Raw genomic sequence first — 23,150 nt, 5'->3', positions numbered from 1 at the left:
GGAGTTATGTTGAAAGATTATGCTTCATTCTATTCTCTACTGACTGACTGACTCTATTTTATTTGTTATGTGCTGTGACTCAGGCATTTTTATTAATAATTTTAAAATCAATACTTGAAGTAAAAATGAGAACATTGCAAAACATCTGTTTTACAATACTCCTCTTCCACCTTCCCCAAGTCCAAGTCCAATAAAAGTTTGATAAATATTGAAGAAATCATATCCTGGCCTATTTTTCATTTCTCATTTATTCATTTATGCATTAATCCAACCAATATTAATGTAATAATTATTTTTTCTCAGGCATGGTGATAGATCGTAGGTAAGTGTTTGTAAACTATACACACATATTATCTGCCTTCATGGAGTTTATAGCTGAGTGAGAAAACAAAGTATATGTAAGTAAACAACTGAAAATAGATACAAATTCATTTTGTTCTAAGCAAATAAAAGGATAAAATAGTGCAATTTTGAAATCAGCATTATAGAATTTACTTCATTATTATTTTTTCTTTCCAACTTGTATTTTAGGTCTGGGGAGTACATCTGCAAGATTTGTACACAGGGAAAATAGTGTGTCACAGAGGTTTGGTGTGCAGATTATTTCATCTCACAGGTAATAAGGATAAAACCCACTAGGTAGTTTTTTTAAATCCTCACTATCTTTCCACCCTCCACCTTCAGGTACACTCTGGTGTCTGTTGATCCCTTCTTTATGTCCAGAGAGTCTAAGTTAGAATATCATTCCCCTCACCCTCACCCAATACACAGACACACTGAAAATTAAGGATAGTTGGCTTCACCAAACTTCCTCTGTAGACTACTTATTTAATCAGTATCTCTGCAGGTCACTATCCCTACACTTGCTATAGCCAGACTTAGAAGACTGAGAATGCTGAACTTCTAAATTGGCCTGAATTATAATGCCTCTGTTCCTTCATCTGGAAATTGATGCAATGCCTGACTCATATTTTCAGTGTACGACTCAGTCTCCAGTATGTCTCCAGACTAAGACAATCATCTTTGTAATAGTTCTATCTCATCTGTGCGGGTTCATGTTTCTTTAATCTTTGAAGTCTCTGTCCTCTTGCTGGAGCCTTTTCCTTTAACATTCTTTGATGTCCTTGAGGTTATGACTGTGGTAAAAATTGGGTTTAATGGACTGGATTCATTTCTGAACAATTTCAGGTGGCCAAGGCTCAGCTCAGCACTCCTGGGCTGCATGCTCTAATCCTGGCAGGCTGAGACCATGTTCACAGCTTTGTTCTCTCGCCCCTCAACATTAAGTACCTGCCTCATTGGAGGGGCCAAGGTGTTCCCCAACTGCAGGTAACAATACTCTGATGGGGAATGCCAGCAAAAGCACTTTTTTAGGGTGATGACGGCAGGGTGCACACTCACATATGGTGCACTGCCACTCACAGGGTGGTGGTGGTGCTGTGGGATCTGTGAACATGCATACCAGTGGTTGCAGGAAGGCACCACAGCTGGATCCATGCATGCATATGGTGATGGTATGACAGGGTGATGATACAGTGGGGGTCCACACGTGAGTGACTGTGTCAGTGGGAGTAGTGCAGCAGAGTCAGTGTTCATGGTCTATTTTCTCATAATATCTGTGTTATTATCTGAATGTTATCTCTCAAAAATTCATATATTGAAACCTAATCACTAATGCTATGGTATTAAGAGATGGAACCTTTGGGAAATGATTAGGTCATGAGGGTTCTACCCTCATGAATGGGATTAGTGCCCTTATAAAAGAGGATTGAGGGCCTTTTTTGTCTCTGCTGCCTTGTGAGGATACATCAAGAAGGTGCCATCTATGAGGAACAGGTCTTTACCAGACATCAAATGTGCCAATGTCTTGATTTTTTACTTCCCAGCCTCCAGAACTTTGAGCAATACGTTTCTGTGTTTGTCAGTTACCCAGGATAAGGTAATTTGTTATAGCAGAAAGAATTTACTCATACATTTTGCTTTCTCTCAACTCAGCTCCCACATGTTTCAGTTGACTCTGTCACAACTTCTGCACTCAGCAGCAATGGAGCTGGAATTTTTTAAGTTAGGGATAGCAAATATATAGCTCACGTACTCTTTCTTCCCATGCCTATTACAACCATAAGTAATTGATTATAGTAACTGGTCCTGGATACCACTACATAAGCCTTCTCAAAAAGTTGTCAAAGTATTTACTGCCAATCTACCAGTGGGATTAAAATAATTTGCTATTACTGAATTTAGTTCTTCCTATGCTGTTTTTGGGTCAAAGCTTTTACTATAGGTAGAGAGATTAGTGAACCAAGCTCTGGACAAATCAAGGCAAAGAAAGGCAACACAAATGAGGTGAACAGGTTAAGACAGAGAGGAAAACAACATATATGTATTAGGCTATGTCACTTTGTCCTCTTTTTATTTATTCTCACCCATTGCAGATATTGGTATGGTGTGTGATGGAATGGGCACACAGTTTGGAATTAGACAGATATAAATGGAAATATAGATTCCATAATTTACAAGCCTTGGGACCTTAGAAAAGTTATTCCAATTTTTTTGGTATCAGTTAATTTATCTGTAAAGTGAGAATACTCAGATGTACCACACAGGATTGACAGGATCATTATACTATGTAATATATTTGCAAGCATGATGCCTGGAATATGGGTGGTCTTTGATCAATTCTAAATAAGAAAAAATTTGCAAAATAAATTTCAACTGTCAGGCACAAGCAAAAATGTTGGTGGTCATCATTCTTTCTGTCTCCGATATCTTGTGAGTACCCAGGAAACAGTGAATAAAGCAGTACAGAGCTCAGAAAAGACATTATCATAGGTTGATTTGATCTTACCCAAGTTCAGTTCTAAAACTAGAAAAAAGCTGGAGGATGTGAATCCCATCTGACATTTACAGGTGACACCTGTGATCCCTGGATTTAACTCTGGCCTAGATTGGGAACAGACTCTATGTTGCCTCTGAGATTTCCTGGAAATATATTATTTTAGAATGTTGGGGATCCCCAACTGATCTTGAGGTCATACAATAGCACGCTTCACTAATGGCTGAGAAAGAAAAGCTGCAGGTATCCACCCTGTTTCCACAGGAAAAAATAAAATCATATCAAATTCCACATTTCTGCCTCAAGTAAGTGGCACCCAGAGGCTGACTGTTGTACAATCACTTTTGTACCTTGAGTGTAACATAAGACTGTGCTTTTCCAGACACGTTTCTCAGGTTGCCCATGGGACCACAAGGTCAAAACTATGTTTTTTTCAAAAGGTACCTGGAGAGTCTTATTTCACTGTTTCCAAGAGAGAAAGTAGCTTACTAGTATGCAGCTGTAATAATTGGGAATCCTTCAATGCTCTTCAGAAGCTAATGGGACAGGATACTGTGTTTGCATTAAAGATCATATTAGATAAAGTCTCAGCTATTTGCAATGCAGTTTAATGATTTCTTTATTTGATGAGGCTCATTCTGCATGCCAAACAAGCCTTGATTTTTCTTGGTGTTGTAGGAGAGTCACAAAAATTCTGAAATAGCCAATAACATTAATTCATTCATATTTGGCTTTGAGATGTATGATATTTTTACATATTTTTTTTTGTTTGCTGCAGCTTTACCCCATGGAATTTTACCTGGCTTACTAATAACATGAGTTTATTTGCTAATGAGAATCATGGGGTTACAAGACTCAGAATGCTGAAATTGGGATATTCTAAATTAGCTGTAGCTAATCCACAGAGTGAACAAGACACGTGGAAGCAGTTGAGAGGTAGCAGTATTCACAAGAGGACGTGTGGAGGACAATAAATAAACCTTCCTTCTTCTGCGAATATTTTCTGTTCCCTCATTTTGGGTTTCTCAAAAAGACTCTTCATTTAGATGTCATTCATTTTCCAGAATAATTCTTGGTCTTTTTTTGACATATTTCTGGAACTGCCTTGTTTGGGATCAGGGAGCATTTACTAAGATTCTCTGCTATTTCCCTTTTGAATGCTTCTTCCTGCCTTACTTCACCCTCTTACCAACTCAGTCCAGTTGGCCCTTCCAAGTGAGACAAATGATCTCAGAAATGTTCTGTGCTTTATTGAGAAAGTTGCTAAATAATATAGGACATAGAAGACCTGAAGCCATATGAAGTGAGGACTTAATGGCTAAGCTACTCACAGTGACTGCACTCCAGTCTTTTCACTGGCTGGAGTGCAGCCACTGTATGAAGCTTCGCCACTGTTTCAGACAGAAACAGCCTTTTCATAAAGATTCTTAAACAGAACAGATTTTGGTTCCTTTCTCATTATAATCTGCTACATAAAAATTCCTTCCAAGTCTACCCACTATGCCCCTAAGCCCCTCCCTCATAGTACCCAGATCAAAGACATAACACTTAATCTTACCCAGGTCATTGCTTTTCACACCAGGAGTTCCTTCAACTTAGTTCAATTCAACTTCACTAAATTCCTGCCTTAACACATAGCTTAAATGGACCATAAGATTTCTTTCCTTTCGCATCACATCCCAGTACCCCAGGCCCTCTTTCTTCCCATGTATACTGCTGGGATTCGCTCTCACTCTGGAAAAAATGAATAGCTTAATACAAGGTCTATTCTTACCATGTGAAGTTGGGGTGGAGGTTAGTCTGTAATATATATCCTTGTTGCTAAGGATGGGCCCTCACTTTGACTAACTGTTGGACAATTTATCACCCAAAGTCATGGGGCAATGTTAAATTAGAAACAGTCAGGCTTTTCTCCTTTATGTCATTTTAGTCTCGTGGATCAGACACAAATATTTTCATGGTGCATATACTATCTGTATCTCATCATTAGCTGGTTAAGAAAATTTCAAATTCCTATTTATGTTCTAGTAGAATTAATTAGAGCCCAAGCCTGGGAGGTAAAGTAGTAAAGGAGTACACAGAGCCAATCTATTCAAGGAAGCAGGAAGAAATTGTGCTGGGGTTTTCTCCATCAGCCCTTTCCTCCTTTTCCTTTGACTTTTCTCATGCCACTGCCCATTTCTTATATGTTTTTCCCTTGCACAGATGCAGTGTCTCCTGCAGTGTTGTTCTCGTGTCCTTGGTTGAATCTCTTCATTTTCCATGCTGCTTCTTAGCATTCCATCCTAGCCACTATTAAGTGTTGAGACTGCCTTGACATCAGACCTAAGCAAGTCTAGAGCACAGATCAATTTTTGGAAAATAGGTTAAGGATCACCTACTCACAGATAACCACAGCCCATTACATTCACACTTTGCCTCTCACTCATTCTTTTATGTGAATATGTGTAAGTGTATTTATGTTTGCATACCTGATCTGTCCTATATTCTAAAGTGGAGGAGTACAGTATAGTAAGGTGGTATAGTGCAGTGGCTAAGAATGTGGGTTTTTGAGTCAGGCAGACAAGAATTTACATAATGGTGCTGAACTTTCTAGTGACGCAAAAGTAGAGAAGTTACTTAAACTCTCCTCTGAACATGGAGAAAATAATGATACCAGCCTCAAGTAGTTCCTTTGAGGATTAACTGAGATAATGCATCTAAGAAGATTAGAATCATACTTTGTATGTGGTAGGTTCTCAATAAATAGTAGCTGGACCAAGCTATTCAAGGTAAGAACTTCACTTATTTTAGCAGGTTTCTTCCTAAGTTCAATTCCACATACCCTATAACAAAGAATAGTTGTGATAGAACCCAGAATATTAAACTGGAAGGGGCCTTAGGAATCATGCTGTCTGATCCTTTTATTTTCTTATTCAGAAGCTGAGATGCAGAGAAAGAAAAAGACTTGCCTCAGGTCATTTTGGGAGACTGTGACATATACAGCATTAAAACTCAGGACCCATTATTTTTTTCTTTATTTTGTTCCAGTTTGCCTCTATGACATAGTTTCAAGAACAGCTTTCCTGCATTACCTTTTCCAATATGGCCTGATGGGAAAAGTGAGTTATAGCAAGCTCTATACTATGGAGACCTGGAAGAAGCATGGGGTGATCACAGAAAATAAAGGAACCAAGTGTCCTACATGTTAGAAGCGAATCCTGTAAATGGAAATAAAAAGCATACATAAATAAAATAAAACAAAACAAAAAGCCTATATATAGAGAGATATATAAGCATATATATAAAAGAATATATATATATATGCCTTTTCTATCCACTTGCAGAACAAGCATCTAACATGCAGGACACTTGGCTACTTAATATAAATATATAAAGATATATACACGTATACCTTTCTTATTCCATTACAGACACATGCTCACCCAATACAGTAACAACCACCAGGCAAAAGAACAAAATGTCCAAAGTTGTAGTGCAATGTAAGTTCACAAAGACTGAGTGGACTGATTCAAAAAACAAGAACAAAAACTTTACAGCCAAGAAAGCTTAACAGAGGATGACTACCTAGAGTGGAAAGATGTGAAGACTCTACTCTTGCATTAGCTCTGCTAAATATCTTCCCAAACATTTAAGAACAATAAGAGGACAACACCCTTTTTATCCCACCAGAATCTGTTTTAGCCTGATGGGATTCATTTACAAAAGAGAACAAACACATATCTAAATCTTAGTTTCTATGTTATCTAAAAACAAGCTTTCCATATCTGTTCAGCTTTCATGAAGCTTCCTAAGTCATCATTCCACACATTTACAGCAAACACCATTACCACAAAAGGCTTTGACAGAAGCCATTTAGTTAAATTGCACTTTCAGCTGCCAGAAATACAATGCAAACTACCCTGGCCAACTTCTCACTCCTAGGGATGATGACCCTCCCCCAGCTTTCCTACAGTGAGGTGTCAGACTGACCCTTGCCTCAGCAGGCTCAATGGAGAATAGATGGTAGATATCAGTAATGGATTAGTTCCTGTCCTCAGAATACCCGATCTCTAATGAAAAATGAATTACTGGGTTTTAGTTCACTCAAAATAACCAAGTATGGATCAGTCTTTGACTCTGACTTTACAGATGCACAAATCCTAGCTTACTAACTCAAATACCTAAACTTCTCACATTTATGACTGACCCAGACACTACATACAAAGGAAGACAGTAGCACAAGATCAGTGCAACAACTATGACTACAACTCTGTCCTCTGGGATACATCGTAAGTCATGATTGTCAAAATTAAGTGGTTTCATATGTTCCTTACTTAATGAAATATGTAAATATAAAAAGGTATTTATGATAAGCCTTACTCAGGATGGTTGACCTCTTTCACTTTGTATAAAGAAAGAGTAATTGAGAAATAATTAAAACATGACAGCTCTAAAATCTGTGGTAATTTTCCTAGGAACTTCCCACTGGACAGTAATACCAAGGTACCTCTTTGTAGATTCAGGGAGCAAGAGGGATTGGGATGATTATATGAGTAGAAGTGGTTCTCAAATGTGTTCATGTCTGTCAAATTGCTTCAAATTTGTCCATTTTGTTTTCTTTTCATTTCCTTTATTCCATTTTCTCACCTAATGAGTAAAAATAAAGCCCTCATTGATTCACTAAGAGTGCCTAATGTAGCCACACCAAAAGATCTGAACTCTTTGCTTGAACTGCCCTTACTAGAAAGTGAGGCCAGAGGTCACTTTAGCTTAGTGAATGATATCTTTTTTGAATAATTCTGTGATAGTTTCTATGTTTTCTAATCTGTGGCCTGGATCTTAGATTTGGCATGAGTTTGAACACTGATTCTACTTCTCCAGGAACCCTGACTTTGGTCCTTGACTATGCTCTTTGTAATGATCATACTGAATGTCACCCATTGTATTAGTCAGTGTTCTCTAGAGGGACAGAACTAATAGGACTCTTTGACTACTACCCATGGTATGAATGAATATTAAGGATGGCACTCTGGATGGCTTAACAACAAATTTGTTGTCTTATAGTTCTGAAGGCTAGAAGTCCAAGATAAAACTGTTAACAGTATTGATTCCTTCTATGGACTGAAAGCGGAAATCTGCTTAATGCCTATCTCCTGGCTCTTAGTGGTATGCTGGCAATCTTTGATGCTCCTTGGTTTGTAGATGCATCACCCCAATCTCTGCTTCATAGGCACATGGCTAAGATCTTCATATGTATCTCTCTGTCTCCATGTCCAAATTTCCCTTTTTCATAAGAACACAATCACATTGGATTAGTATACATCCTAATGACCTCATCTTAAACTTCCTCACTCACAAAGACTGTATTTACAAATAAGGTCACATTCATAGTTACTGAGCATTAGAACTTAAGCATCTCTCAGGGGGACACAATTCAACCCATAACAGATTTCTCCTAGGTTAGTATTGTTACTCAGGCGCATGTGATTAAATGATAGGCCAGAGTCCAGGTTGACTCACTGAGTCAGATGAAGAAATGGCATCCATGCATGAGAAAAAAAAAGTCATGTGCTGTTTATTCTACAATCAAGCATGTATTTTCATAACGAATATAAATCTGAAGTAGATCCAGAATTTAGAGGTAATACATATAAAAGGAGAAAACAACCCAAAGACCATGAGTAAGAAATTCTAACTCAGTCTTATTTCATGATGCAAACATGTCTCCATTCTTGTAACCAGTGGAAATACAAGCAGCAATGACTCAAAACTGAAATCCAGTAGCATAGATCAGAGATTATTGAAAAATGGACATTTGGGTCTAGCCAATTAAATTTGATGTGATCCTGAAAGAGAGGCTGCTTTTTGGTGCTTTGATGTTCATTTCAGATTCACTTTACATACACACAGGCATACATACACACACACACACACACATAAATGCATATAATACACATACATACTTACAGGAAACATATAGGAGACAGAGTTGCATAGTGGTTTAGCACAAAGACTCTGTAGCCATGTGGTCTCAGTTTCAATCCAGGCTACAATACTTCCTTGTATAGCCTTAGGCAAGTCACTTAACATCCTTGTGCCTTGTTTTCCTTTCTTGTAAAATGGGTATAATTATATACCTTTATCTTGGAGTTTTAATGAGGATTAAGTAACTTAATATGTGTAAAGAGCTTATAAAATTCATAGTGCACAGCAATTCAATAAATGTTAACTACAATTGCACATAAATATGTAAAATACATAGATTCATGTAAACACATTTGTAGTAGAGCCTTGATATTCCCAAAGTATATGTCCAGAGACTTCCACATATAACAAATTTATTAACAGCTACATGATATAATTTATTTTATAAACAGTTACAAAATAAAACTTTAGACATTTTATGATTCCATAGCAACAGGGCAACAATTGGTTATAAAGCTAGAAAATACATTTGGCCACTAAAATAATATTTATACTATATAATTTTGTAATATTAACTGATAACTTACCTAAACCTTCAAACCTGAACCAAAGGTGGTGAGGAAGATCAGCTCATATGGTAATCTGGAATTCATGAACAGTAAAAGAAATGCAAATACAAGCTCATGTGTGCCATTCCACTAGAAACAAATATCCACTTGAAATTAGGTAGCAAAATATCCTTCACCTTTTTATTAGACTGTCCCATGATTCAGTAAATGCATGGATGACTACCTAGTACATAAGGGTATCTTTTGGAAGCAATCGGAGGGCTTTTTCTCTCCACCCTCCCAATATTACTATTTTTTTCTGCCTATATCCAGAGACATAAACTCCCAGAAAACACTTGGCTAGTTCCCACAAGTAACATGTCATAGGTAAGCATGAAAACAAGATACAGAGAACAGAACTCCAACCTAAAAATCATGGAGGTTACTGAAGAAGATACCAGAAGCAATAACCAAAGACATGATTAAAGAAACCTTTTCTGAATTTGTAAAAAAAGGCAATGAAAAGCGACTTGCACTTAGATACATCCTGACCAAAAAGTTGTATTAGGAGGATGAAGAGAAATTTCTACAACCATTCACAGAGAAAATAAAACAGGTTATCTATGAAGCTACAACATTAAGCCGGTTTCAGATATCTTAGATACACACTATGTTCCTAAAGGCAACAGATAGACCAATTTTGACAGAATTTTGAAGGAATTGACAGAATTTTGAAGGAGAATATTGTGAACTAAGAACTATATACTAATCCAAATTTTCTTTCATGTGTAAAGGAACAAAAAAGTCTCAGATATTCAAAGGCTCATCAGACTCATAGTACTGTACAAAGGCTCAATTGTACTATGCTGTATGATTCCTCAAAATAAATATTTGGACTATTTGACTACTACCCATGGTATGAATGAATATTAAGAATTCAGAAACACAGCAGTAACAATATGAAAACACTGATGCCTTCACTACCATACTCAAAGACCTTAGGGACCTAGTATTAACACTAGCAATGCAGTAAAGTATTGTAGAAAGGATATTGGACTGATTGGGAAATGACCTGTGTCGGAACCTCAACTATACCACGATATTATTTGATTGCAAGTATCAGTAACCTGGCTCAAACTATGTTCATATACCTATTCATATTTATATTTACATTAAGCTAGCTTAAGCTACTTTGAGCTAGATTACTTTCCCTGAAACCACTCTGAGTCTTTGTTTCTTATTTCATAAAATAACAATAACAACAACAATGATATCTACATCATTGGCTTACAGTGAGGGAAATAACTAATGTAAGAATATACAGGCACAATATAATTTTTTTTTTAATTTATTTATTATTATTAAACTTCAAGTTGTAGGGTACATGTGCACAGCGTGCAGGTTTGCTACATATGTATACTTGTGCCATGTTGGTGTGCTGCACCCATCAACTCGTCATTTACATCAGGTATAACTCCCAATGCAATCCCTCCCCCCTCCCCCCTCCCCATGATAGGCCCCAGTGTGTGATGTTCCCCTTCCCGAGTCCAAGTGATCTCATTGTTCAGTTCCCACCTACGAGTGAGAACATGCGGTGTTTGGTTTTCTGTTCTTGTGATAGTTTGCTAAGAATGATGGTTTCCAGCTGCATCCATGTCCCTACAAAGGACACAAACTCATCCTTTTTTATGGCTGCATAGTATTCCATGGTGTATATGTGCCACATTTTCTTAATCCAGTCTGTCACTGATGGACATTTGGGTTGATTCCAAGTCTTTGCTATTGTGAATAGTGCTGCAATAAACATACGTGTGCATGTGTCCTTATAGCAGTATAATTTATAATCCTTTGGGTATATACCCAGTAATGGGATGGCTGGGTCATATGGTACATCTAGTTCTAGATCCTTGAGGAATCGCCATACTGTTTTCCATAATGGTTGAACTAGTTTACAATCCCACCAACAGTGTAAAAGTGTTCCTATTTCTCCACATCCTCTCCAGCACCTGTTGTTTCCTGACTTTTGAATGATCGCCATTCTAACTGGTGTGAGATGGTATCTCATTGTGGTTTTGATTTGCATTTCTCTGATGGCCAGTGATGATGAGCATTTTTTCATGTGTCTGTTGGCTGTATGAATGTCTTCTTTTGAGAAATGTCTGTTCATATCCTTTGCCCACTTTTGGATGGGGTTGTTTGTTTTTTTCTTGTAAATTTGTTTGAGTTCTTTGTAGGTTCTGGATATTAGCCCTTTGTCAGATGAGTAGATTGCAAAAATTTTCTCCCATTCTGTAGGTTGCCTGTTCACTCTGATGGTAGTTTCTTTTGCTGTGCAGAAGCTCTTTAGTTTGATGAGATCCCATTTGTCAATTTTGGCTTTTGCTGCCGTTGCTTTTGGTGTTTTAGACATGAAGTCTTTGCCCATGCCTATGTCCTGAATGGTACTACCTAGGTTTTCCTCTAGGATTTTTATGGTATTAGGTCTAACATTTAAGTCTCTAATCCATCTTGAATTAATTTTCGTATAAGGAGTAAGGAAAGGATCCAGTTTCAGCTTTCTACTTATGGCTAGCCAGTTTTCCCAGCACCATTTATTAAATAGGGAATCCTTTCCCCATTTCTTGTTTCTCTCAGGTTTGTCAAAGATCAGATGGCTGTAGATGTGTGGTATTATTTCTGAGGACTCTGTTCTGTTCCATTGGTCTATATCTCTGTTTTGGTACCAGTACCATGCTGTTTTGGTTACTGTAGCCTTGTAGTATAGTTTGAAGTCAGGTAGCGTGATGCCTCCAGCTTTGTTCTTTTGACTTAGGATTGTCTTGGAGATGCGGGCTTTTTTTTGGTTCCATATGAACTTTAAAGCAGTTTTTTCCAATTCTGTGAAGAAGCTCATTGGTAGCTTGATGGGGATAGCATAATATAATTTTAAGAAATCGTCATAAGTCAGCTAGAGTGCTTGTTTTAAATTCTCAGGCTAAAGTGATACCAAGGTTTGTAGTGCATCCTGTTGAAACAATCTCATTCATGTCATTTGGTGCCTTCCTTCTCTATAATTCTTGTTAAAACAGCATGTCACATCAGACAACATAGTCCTCTTTACACACCGTAAACTAAGAAGCCCTAGATTTATTCCCATGTTTATACGCACCTCATACTTCTACAGAAAAGGAAATCTTTTGTCTGATTTACAAGATCCTTCAAAATCAAACCATTTTATATATCTACTCTTATTACTGATTAGCTTTAATAAACCTTCATTCTAGCCTTGGTTTCTTCATGTAGAAGATGATTCTCACATTTGGATCAGAATATATATGAATTACAATTCTCTTCGTCTAGATTATCTGATTCTTTCCCTGTCCCTAAGTCATACGCTATCCTTCTATACATTTCATGTTTGCTATCACAAATTTCCCGATTTTCTAAAACTCCATTTTAAGCTGAAAATTTAAATAACACAATCACATTATTTATAATATAATCATATTCTCATATTGACTTTATCATAAAATTTTGTACTGTATAATTCATTGTTTCATGGGTATTTGTACCACATTCCATGTGATACAAATCCACATAAAGTGTAATTTCCTCAGCAAGAAAAACATATTCTTCATGAAGAATTGTAAATGATGTGGGAAAATGCTTATTATTTGGTGTTGAATGAAAAAGAGCTGGACAAACATTATATATATACAGTGTGATCTCAACTATACAAAACTGGATAGAAAGACAAATAGAAGCAAATATGCTAAAATAATGATAATGCTTTCCTCTGAATGGTAAAGTTATAGGTGACTGCTGTTTTCTGCCTTAAATTTGTCTATTTTACTTTTTAAAATATGGGTATGTACCTTTATACTCAGGAAAAAAGATGCTTAACACACATTTTAATTCTTCATCCAAAATTTACCCATCGTGAAGATCTGCTCAAGCAAACACTTTAGTGATTCCTTTAACAGTTGCATCATAGACAGGTTTGAACAGTTTCCTGGCTTTCTCTCAAATCACATTTCCATTAAATATTACATGTTTCCTATGCATATTCTCAAACCTCGTATTAATCACCTGTGTTGGTTAGGATTCTTTTGATTTCTGGTGAGAACAAGAAAAAGAAAAAACCTGACTCAAAACCTGAACTGTCTTGACACAATAAGGTATCAATGGGTTTATAGGACAAAGATATCCAAAGTAGGACTTACTTTGGACTAACTTTGACCCAGAAATTTAAGATACTTCACCAGGTTTCCAGCTCTGTTTTCATGCAAATTTCTCACGCTGTTCTCCTTTACCCTCAAGCTTTGTCCTCAGGCTAGCTCTCCTCCTGGTGTCAAAAATGGCTGCAACAATAATCCCAAATTGAATTTTCAGAGTAGTAAACCCAGTGGAAAAGAGGTTTCACCCAGCTTCCCCGGTAAAACTCCTAAGGTTCATTATGATTATACTGGATTATACCATGTACCTAACTATGTCCCAATTATTAGGTGAGTGCCATACCCAGATTGGTTTAGGCCAATCTGTACTCACCAAAAGCTGAACGTAGAATCAATTTTATATAAATTGAATGGTCAAAAATATGAGAGGGCATGGAAAGGATAATTTCTAAAGGAATTTCATAGTATCGTTATATGAAAGAGATAATAGATGCTAGAAAGCAAAGCTAGGTATCACTATGCCACTTTTTTTTAGCATACAGTAATTTTTCTCTCTTTTTTGATGAACATTTTTGCACTGGTGGAAACAATTTCAGGAATGAAATTTTCTTAGTTCCACATCGAGCATAAGGGATGAATTATTCACGTCCTAGATTGAGCTAACACATAATGTGATGCTTTATTTTTTAATTTACCAAAAAACTATTGTCCAGTCAAGAACCATCACTTTCTTCACTTTCATCTGTCTTTTTGCCATATACCTCTAGCAATAACAGTATGAGTTTTTTCACTTTAAATAATGTTTTTAATAAAAGCTAATTAATACTGTACATAATGACTCACATATATTTTCATCATAGAACATGTGATTTAAATTGTTGCTTCAGCAAAGTAAAAAGAAATCACTAAAGGTAATGACTTTTAGGATGATCCATCAATGATCAAAAACTCAGAACACTGTGATCACCTACCATACTTTCAATTAAACCATATGAAATTAATAATATTTGACCAATTTTTATCTATAAGAAGGCATTTCACATGGCTCAGCCTAAAATACAAACATGTATCTGCACACATATATACTTCTATGTGTGTGCACGCACATATACACATGCATGCTGGTACTTAGGAATATAGTAATACAGTTTGGAAAGCTATAAATGCCAATTTGATCATTTGATAATTTCATAGTTTATGCCATGACTGATGTAAAATGAAAGAATGTATATGTTCATGGATATACAGAGGAAATGACGCAGTGCAATCCTTTTTATACAAAGGTACTTGATAACAAAGCTTTAGTGCTTTTGTACTTGGTCTTCTTATCTTCCTCTAAATTCAAATTTGCCAAAGTACTTCTTGTGTGTGTGTTTATTTTCAATACACTCACTGAGTGATCCTAAATAATCTCTACTAACATCCTCAATTTTCTTCCCTGTCAGAGCAGATAGGCAGTCAGCAGCTGATGACGGGGTGACTTTATGATCCCAGCAACAGAATGACAAATCTAGTTTTCTGAGAACGGGCAAGCTGATAGAAAGGAATAATTCACATCTGTCCACTGGAAACAAACAGAAATTACCAACACATTTCCCAAAGCTGTTCAGCTATTAATGATCTAAATAGAATCTGACCTGAATGAGAAAGATATATTCAACCAAGTATGTTTAGATATTTTGCCTGAAAAAAACTACAGCAAAAGTATTTATTGCTTCTGTGTCTGGTTCCTTTTTTGGTGATTCAGTTTATCCTAGTCCAGAATTTTGTTATTTCCCCTGTCCTTTGAATCAAAAGCTCACTAAGTAGGTGTAAAAAGGGATAATTTCTTTGCAAAATTATTTAACAAATACAGTAATCAAATGATCTAGGGGAGAACTAGTTTTTTACTCATCTTTTCAAGATCTCAAGCAGCTCCAAACTTCAGTGAGTTGCCTTCCTTTCAGAACAGCCCAAATGAAGAAGTCCCTCTCCAAATTCTTACAGTTATGAACCTTCCCTTTAGACTAGTTGTGACTTCTGAGGAGTATCATAGGGAAGACAGGCACCATCCTGGCTACATCACCTTGGGAAACTTTAATGACCACATGATGCCTGCCAGCATCAAAGGAGTAGGCAATGTAGAGCTTCACATCCTATTCAAATAGATGACATTTACAGATGTTTATGTAAGCTGTCCTCCTTTGCACATTAAAAATGTTTCCTGGTCCTCTCCTAGTACATCACTCCCTCTTCCAATTATCATAAAAATCAATATATCATATAAAGCTACATGAATTTTATCTGGAGGGATGAAAATAAGCACACCTTGACTGCAACATTCATTCAATTTTAGTGATATTTTAACCAAATCACCCTGTGACTGATATTTTGACTTAACCACTGCTAAAGGTTCACAGAGATAATATAAATATCTGAGTATTGGTCTCCTTTGCTTTCTTGAGCTAAAACCACTGAAAATCCATTATTGAAATTTATGGTTTTTTTTTCTGTTTAAGAGTTGTTTGAAAATTACTTCCTCTGATTAGAGACTAGACACTTAAGGAAATTGTTTATTGCTTAAATAAGATTTTCACAACTTCAAGTACTATAGGCAAGTTTTAAAATATTAGTAAAGTAAATAAAGATGATAGTGTGATTTTCAACATCTCTAAGATCCAGGTAAAGATGAAAATACATAAAGAAAAATTGAGGAGAGGGATTATATTGTACTTTATCAAAACCGACAGGGAAATGTCTGATTGAAATAACAGTAAATATCCCACTTGTAGTGGCAGACTAAAACTATAACACAGAATTTCTTTTCCTAGCTAAACAAATAAATTAACAAAAGAAATTTCATAGCAGCATCAATACAGGGACAACAAAACAAACATGTTGTAAATTTTGAAACATGGTAGCCATTGAACTAAAGAAAACATTATAGTTTAGGATTGTCTTGGCTATACGGGCTCTTTTTTGGTTCCATATGAAATTTAAAGTCATTTTTTCTAATTATGTGAAGAAAGTCAATGGTAGCTTAAAGGGGATAGCATTGAATGTATAAATTGTTTTGGGCAGTATGGCCATTTTCACGATATCGATTCTTCCTATCCATGAGCATGGAATTTTTTTCCATTTGTTTGTGTCCTCCCTAATTTCCTTGAGCAGTGGTTTGTAGTTCTCCCTGAAGTGGTCCTTCACATCCCTTGTAAGTTGGATTCCTAGGTATTTTATTCTCTTTGCAGTAATTGTGAATGGGAGTTCACTCATGATTTGGCTCTGTGTTTGTCTGTTATTGGTGTATAGGAATGCTTGTGATTTTTGCACACTGATTTTGCATACTGAGACTTTGCTGAAGTTGTTTATCAGCTTAAGGAGATTTTGGGCTGAGACAATGGGGTTTTCTAAATATACAATCATCTCATCTAAAAACAGAGACAATTTGACATCCTCTCTTCCTATTTGAATACCCTTTATTTCTTTCTCTTTCCTGACTGCTGGAGGCATCATGCTACCTGACTTCAAACTATACTACAAAGCTACAGTAACCAAAACAGCATGGTACTGGTACCAAAACAGATATATAGACCAATAGAACAGAACAGAGGCCTCAGAAATAATGCCACACATCTTCAACCATCTGATCTTTGACAAACCTGAAAAAAATCAAGCAATGAGGAAAGGATTCCCTATATAGTAAATGCTGTTGGGAAAACTGGCTAGCCATATGCAGAAAACTGAAATTGGACCCCTTCCTTACAACTTATATAAAAATTAACTCGAGATGGATTAAAGACAAACATAAGACCTAAAATCATAATACCCTTAGAAGAAAACCTAGGCGATATCATTCGGGACATAGGCATGGGCAAATACTTCATGTCTAAAACACCAAAAGCAATGGCAACAAAAGCCAAAATTGACAAATGGGAACTTATTAAACTAAACAGATTCTGCACAGCAAAATAAATTGTCATCAGAGTGACCAGGCATCCTACAGAATAGGAGAAAATTTTTTCTATCTATCCATCTAACGAAGGGCTAATATCCAGAATCTACAAGGAACTTAAAGAAATTTACAAGAAAAAAAAAATCAAACAACCCATCAAAAAGTGGGCAAGGGATATGAACAGACACTTCTCAAAAGAAGACATTTATGCAGCCAACAAATGTATGAAAAAAAGTTCATCGTCACTGGTCATTAGAGAAATGCAAATCAAAACCACAATGAGATACCGTCTCACACCAGTTAGAATGGCAATCATTAAAAAGTCAGGAAACAACAGATGCTGGAGAGGATGTAAAGAAATAGGAAGCTTTTACACTGTTGGTGGGAGTGTAAGTTAGTTCAACCATTGTGGAAGACAATGTGGCAATTCCTCAAGGATCTAGAATCAGAAATACCATTTGACCCAGCAATACCGTTACTGGGTATATACTCAAAGGATTATAAATCATTCTACTGTAAAGACACATGCACATGTATGTTTATTGCAGCACTATTCACAATGGGAAAGACTTGGAACCAACCCAAATGCCCATCAATGATAGACTGGATAAAGAAAATGTGGCACATACACACTGTGGAATACTATGCAGCCATAAAAAAGGATGAGTTCATGTCCTTTGCAGGGACATGGATGAAGCTGGAAACCATCATGCTGAGCAAACTTACACAGGAACAGAAAACCAAACACTGCATGTTCTCACTCATAAGTGGGAGCTGAACAATGAAAACATGTGGACATAGGGATGGGAACGTCACACACTAGGGCCTATTGGGTGGTAAAGGGTTAGCGGAGGAATAGCATTAGGAGAAATATCTAATGTAGATGACGGGTTGAGGGGTGCAGCAAACCACCATGTCACATGTATACCTATGTAACAAACCTACATGTTCTGCACATGTATCCCAGAACTTAAAGTATAATAATAATTAAAAAGAAAGCATTATAGCATGACTCTGTGGGGCTCATAAAAAAAAAATCCATTCTCAGTACAATGGCAGATAAACAAAATCCAGACTATTTTCATGAATAAACTCCAATCTGAAGAAATGTGGGTTGGCAAATCCTAGATAACAGTCAATGTAAAATCTGCAAGAGTAGGAGACCATACCTACCATCATTAAGAATGCAGCACAAATTATCAAGAACTCAACACAGACAGGAAAACTTTGTAATTTTCCAGGGTTCCATGATGAAGTCTAGGATTGATCTAAAGCCCAAATATATCCTGACAGAGGAATATGATATATTCCCCAAGTTGGTGAACTGGGTCCAGATATAGGATATACTATAACATCATAAAACAAACAGCAGAATCTAGGTCATCCACACTTTTATATCCCGGCAATAGTGGAGTTCTTCATCCTTCACCTACCCAAATCTTCTATGCTGCACTTCTCAAAATATACTTGGGGATAAGGACAATATATACGTGGAAGACAAAGAAGAAAGTTTTAAATACAATAGGAAAGGAATGAAACACTGTTCATTCATCTTGCATAGGAGTAAATGAAACATATGGACAGAGTTTGCCAAGCTCATTATGAGCAATATGAAAAGGAATAGCACGGAAATGGCAAAACCTATCTTAAAATGACAAATGAAAGCAATACAACAAGTGTAGCAGACAGTGTTAGTGCTCCTCCCAGATTCCCTTAAGTCCTTTTTTACACATTTTTATGTATCCTTGGTTTTGATGTGAATTTGCTTACAACAACCAGAATAACAGAACTTGGAAGTCAAAATTACTCCTTGGTCCATGGACTGCAGAATGGATATTGTATTAGCAGGCATGAAAACATTAATCTCTTTGTACGTTTCCATTAGAGTTCTTGAGTGACTAGGAGCATTCTCAATGAGCAGTAATATTTTGAAAGGAATCTTTTCTTCTGGGCTGTAAGTCTTAGCAGTGAGCTTAAAATATCCAGTAAACCATTTTATAAACAGATGTGCTGCCATCCAGGCTTTGTTTTACTTATAGAACATAGGCAGAGGGATTTAGAATAATTCTTAAGGACCCATAGATTTATGGAATGGTAAATGAGCATTGACTTCAATTTAAAGTCACCAGTTGCATTAGCTCCTACCGATAGAGTCAGCCTGTGCTTTAAAGCTTTGAAGCTTTGAAGCTAGGCATTGACTTATACTCTCTAGCTATGAAAATCTTAGTTGGCATCTTCCAATAGAAGACTGTTTAGTATGCATACAAAAATGTCATATAGGGCAGCCATCTTATCAATTTTCTTAACTACATCTTCTGGATAACTTGCTGCAGATTATACATCAGTACTTGTTGCTTCACATTGCACTTTTGTGTTACAAAGAAAGCTTCGTTCTTTAAACTTCATGAACCAACTTCTGCTAGCTTACAACTTTTCTTCTGCAGCTTTCTCACCTCTTTCAACCTTCACAGAATTGAAGAAAGTTAAGGTGTTGTTCTAAAGCAGGTTCTGAAGTAGGTGCTGGCTTAAGGAAATATTGTGACTGATTTGATCTTCTACCTAGACCACAAAAACTTTCTCCTTATAGGTAATAAGGTTGTTTCACTGTCTTATCATTCATGTATTAACTGGAATGGCATTTTTACTTCAAAACTTTCAGACAGAGATACAATCAATGGAGCAGTCAGAATACATATAACGCTTATTGATTAAATTTGCTGCATTATATGGTATGGTTCATGGCACCCAAAAACAATTAAAATAGTAAGATGAAAGATCACTGATATAAGATTACCATAACAGATATAATAATAATAATAATAAAGTTTAAAATATTATAAGAATTATCAAAATGTCACACAGAGACATGAAGTGAGTATATGCTGTTGGCTGGGTTTATAAATTTGTTAGATGAAGGAGTGCCACAGACATTTAAAAAATCTTCATGTATTTATTGGTATAAATTTAAAGGACACAAGGGCAGTTCTGTTATATGCGTATATTACAGAGTCGTGAAGTCTGAGCTTTTAATGTAACCATCACCTGAATAATGTACATTGTACCCATTAAGTAATTTCTTACTCCTCACCACTCCTTCCCTCCCAAACTTTTGAGTCTCCAATGTCTACTATTCCACACTCTATGTCAATGTGTACATAACATTTAGCTCTCACTTATAAGTGACAATATATGGTATTTGACTTTCTGTTTGTGAGTTATTTCACTTAAGATAATGGCCTCCAGTTTCATCCATATTGCTGCAAAAGACATGATTTCATTCTTTTTATGGCTGAGTAGTATTCTGTTGTGTATACATGCCACATTTTCTTTATCCAGTCGTCTGTTGATGGTCACTTAGATGGATTCCTTATCTTTGCTATTGTGAATAGTGTTGCAAAAACTATGCAAGTGCAGGTATGTTTTCCAATATGATTTATTTTCCCTTGAGTAGATACCCAGTAGTAGGACTGCTGGATCAAATGGTAGTTCTATTTTTAGTTCTTTGAGAAATTTCCATACTGTTTTCCAGAGAGGTTGTACTAATTAACATTCTTAGCAAGAGTGTATATGTGCTCCATTTTCTCCACATCCTCAACAACATTTGTTATTATTTTTGATATTTTAATAAGAGCCACTGTGACGGGTATAAAATGATGTCTCACTGTGGTTTTACTTGCATTTCTCTGATAATTAGTGACATTGAGCATTTTTTTCACATTCTTTTTGGACATTTGTATGTCTTCCTTTGAAAACTTTCTATTCATTTCCTTTGCCCACTTTTTTTTTAACTTTTATTTTAAGTTCAGGGGTACATGTGCAGGTTTGTTACATAGGTAAACTTGTGTCTTGGGGGTTTGTTGTACAGATTATTTCATCATCCATGTATTAAGCCTAGTACCCATTCATTATTTTTCCTGATCCTCTCTCTCATTCCACCCTCCTCCCTCCAAAAGTTCCCAGTGTGTGTTGTTCCCTTCTATGTGTTCACGTGTTCTCATCATTTAGCTCCCACTTATAAGTGATAACATGCAGTATTTGGTTTTATGTTCCTGTGTTAATTTGCTGAAGATAATGACCCAATTTTTGATCAGGTTCCTTGGGGGTTTCTGTTTTTGAGTTGTCTGAGTTCCTTGTAGACTCTAGATATTAGCGTTCTGTTGTATGTACACTTTGCAAATATTCTCACCCAATCTGCAGGTCATCTTTTCACTCTTCTGATTATTTATTTTGCTGTGTGGAAGCCTTTCCATTTAATTAAGTCCCATTTGTCAATTTTTGTTTTTGTTGCTTGTGCTTTTGAGGTCTTAGTCATAAATTATTCGTTTAGACCAATGTCCAGTAGTGTTTTTCATTGCTATTTGCTGATGATATGATCTTATATCTAGAAAACCCTAATGACGCTTCCAAAAAAATCTCTTAGATTTCATAAATGAATTCAGTAACGTTTAAGAATATAAAATCTATATATGAAAATAAGTAGCATTTCTATATACCAATAACAATCAAGTTGAGAAGCAAATCAAGAAAGCAATCTCATTTTCAATAACTACAAAAAATAAAATACCTGGGAACATATTTAACCAAGGAACTACAAGATCTCTAACAGGATAACTATAAGACACTGATGAAAGAGATTTTAGATGACACAGACAAATGGAAAAACACCCCATGCTCATCGATCAGGAGAAATAATATAATGAAAGTGGTCATACTGCTCAAAGCAATATACAGATTCAAGGCAATCCCTATCAAAATACCATCATTTTTCACAGAATTTTAAAAAATCCTAAAATTCAGATGAAACAAAAAAGCCCACATAATCAAAGTAATCATAAGCGAAAAGAGCAAAGCTGGAGGCATCGCAATCCCTGACCTCAAATTATACTACAAGGCTACAGTAACCAAAACAACATGGTACTGGTATCAAAATAGACACATAGATTAATGGAATACAATAGATATCCAAGAAATAAATTCACATATCTATAGCCAACTGATCTTTGACAGAGTCAACAAAAACATACACTGGGAAAAGGATACCCTTTTCAGTAAACGATGCTGAAAATTTGGATTACCATATGCAGAAGAATGAAACTCAAACCCTATCTCTCACCATATACAAAAATCAACTCAAGATTCATTAAATACCTAAATTTGACCTGAAACTATAAAAATGCTAGAATAAAACCTAGAGAAAATTTTCCTGGACATTGGTCCAGCAAACTTTTAATTTGTAAAAATGCAGTGTCTGCAAAGTGCAATAAAATAAAGTTCAATAAAACGAAGTATGCCTCTATTTCTGTCCTTCTTCATGCCCCAATCAATTTGTGTTTTAACCAACAACTGATGTGTGGAAACAGTATAAAAAGCTTTTTCCTTGAGTTGATAGGAGGCAACGCTTAGGTGTAATGTTCATTTCAGAGTCATCACTCAGATTCAGTCCGAAGCAACCCTCTATGGGGCTTTGGCTGAGACACATTTTTGCATGGCTTTTCCCCTTCCCCATCTTAATTCCCCTGGGATTTCCCTGGAAATACTTCCCTCTTTAATAAAGTACTTACTCAGGTATCCTGTGATGGGTGGCTTCTGGAGTTCCCAACGTAAGACATGCAAAGAAGTTTAAATAATCCGGTATAAAAAAAGATGTATCCCCCCCAAAAAAAATCCCATAAGTACTTTATACAATGGAAGAATTTAATAAAAACATAATTTCAGTAAAATAAGATTTTAGAGACAAGAAAATAAAACACAAGATTGTAATGACAAGGAAGATT

Source organism: Chlorocebus sabaeus, chromosome X, assembly GCF_047675955.1.
Source record: "Chlorocebus sabaeus isolate Y175 chromosome X, mChlSab1.0.hap1, whole genome shotgun sequence".
Taxonomy (NCBI): Eukaryota; Metazoa; Chordata; class Mammalia; order Primates; family Cercopithecidae; genus Chlorocebus; species Chlorocebus sabaeus.
The sequence above is the reverse complement of the archived record's forward strand: the minus strand, read 5'-3'. Positions refer to the sequence as shown.